The sequence below is a fragment of the Antrostomus carolinensis genome, unplaced genomic scaffold (assembly GCF_000700745.2).
Source record: "Antrostomus carolinensis isolate BGI_N321 unplaced genomic scaffold, ASM70074v2 scaffold30610, whole genome shotgun sequence".
NCBI lineage: Eukaryota > Metazoa > Chordata > Aves > Caprimulgiformes > Caprimulgidae > Antrostomus > Antrostomus carolinensis.
In genome coordinates this window covers 8,699-10,887 of record NW_010291049.1, presented here as the reverse complement: position 1 = coordinate 10,887, position 2,189 = coordinate 8,699, and positions in this window count along the sequence as shown.

Sequence of the window (2,189 nt, the reverse complement as noted above, 5' to 3'; positions counted from 1 at the left end):
GCTTGTGGCAGAGAGACCCTGGGTGGATGGAAGTGCTCATCATCTCCAGCCTCGGCAGCACGACCCTCGGTGGATGGAAGTGCTCATCATCTCCAGGCTGTAGGGTAAGAATAATATCCCTTGTCACTCCACAGGCCCTGTTACCAGAGATATTTAGTGCTGAGGCTGGGCTCTGGCGCTAATAGCTGGGATGTGATCATGTTGCTCCCTGCACGAGTGAGCAGGACGTCAATGGCGAGCTGTCAGCCAGCAGCGTGCACCAGGCAGCGTCCCACCCACGGCATGGACTAACACTGCTCCCACATGTACAGCATCCCTCAGCACCTCTGGGCTGCAGAAATCACTCGGGATGGCAGCTGGACGACAGCTTTCTGCATGTGCACATCAAGGGCCGCTGAAGAACCACGCTGGGTGACCCGCTGCACTGGCCAAGGTAGGACCCTCTGCAGTTGATGAATACAACCAGTTCCCAGCCCAGTTACGGGTGTCTCCCCTCCTCCCTGCCCCTCAAGGTCCCCATTGCCTTTGCCTTGCTGCCGCAGGCTGTGAATGACCAGAAGGGACCAAATGGCTCTGTTCACCCCGCTGCACTGAGCTGTGTGGTGAGGAAGGAATTAACACTTCCCAGCACCCTTCCACAGGTCCTTAAACCACTGGACAAGGAGGGGATGTCCCACTTCATGTGTCCCTGGGTTTCCACGCTGCCAGCAGCAGATGTGGGACCAGTGTGACAGCCCCCCACACCCAAGGACTGACCCTCACCAGGTTATATTCCTACTCACCAGTCTCTAAATTATCCCCTACTCACCAGTCTCCAAATTATCCCCTGCCCCCAAGTCCCGTACCCTCAGCAGGGATGCAGCATCCCTGGGGTCTCTGGGACCCCCCAGCATCAGCACAGACCTGGCAGCCAACTTCTGACCAGGGCCCTTCTTCAGACACCCTCTGGGTGCCACAGAGCTACTGTCACCCAGCACGAGAGGCACAACAAGCAGTGACTCCACACCAAGACATGTTTGGGACAACTTTACTTCTGATACCAGAGTGCAGGCTTGCGTTACAGGAACCAAAAAAGATTTTTATTTTTTTTAAATGGTTCATTTACTCTTGCTATTCTTTTTTTTTTCTTTTTTTTTTTACTATTTCATTTAAAAAAAAAAGTTACTCCTGCAAGCCATCACTTGTAATAAATGTAAAAGCCAGTGCACTTTGTTTTTTCCCTTGCAATCACCCCGCTGAAGGTGGGATGTTCTCCCTGCCGCTGCCCTGCGCAGGTGCCTGAGACAGGGATGGGGTGTCCCAGCAGCTCAGCACCCCGAGGCTCTGTCCCAGGGCCCGGGGCAGTGGTGTCCCCCAGCCTGGGGCACAGCCGGGGGTCCCCGATGCTGCACAGCCCCTGCACGCTGGAGTAAGCAGCAGTTTATCTCCCTTGTGGGGGTCAGAGCTGGGAGGCCACCGTGGACACGCTGGGAATCCCCACGGTGCCTCCCAAGAGGCCACTTTGCCCTTGGAGAGTCGTGTCACCGACCCTGCGAGGATGCAGGCGCTGGTGCGACACTCCTGCCCCGGCGGAACGATGCAGAGCAGGGTCACCCTTACAGAGCCACTTCTAAAGTGACAGTGTTGAATTTTTAAATTTACTTTATTTATTCATTTGCTTTTTGTTGCAGGAGCAGTTTTCAGATCAACTGAAAATTCAGTAGTGGGTTTTGTTTTTTTTTATTGAACAGTTGCTCAAGTGAAAGAAGGACCTGAACAATCTTCAGAGTAGAAAGGGGCAGCCTTGCCATGCAAAGAGGAAGAGTTATTGTTTTTATTATTATTACCATTATTATTATTATAATGTAGGACCACAGACAGCCTCTCTGAAGCAGTCAGGTGCTAACAGCAAGATATGGTTGGATTCTTTCTTAGAAGGTCATAAATTAGCAACTTCATCTTTAAAAGTATCAAATAAATAAATAAATTAATTTTAAAAGAAAGAAAGAGAGAGAGAGAGAGAGAGTCACAACGTGCAAGAACTTACAACAGAACAAGTGAAAATTCCCAAAGCAAAAGACAAGAAATGCAGAAGAAAAGCCCAGGTTCGATTTGTTTTGCAATCAATGCAGTTTGGAAGCATCATTTATAAAGGTATTTCATATACCAAAAAAGGCACCACAGGATCTACAAAGCCAAATCCTCAGGAG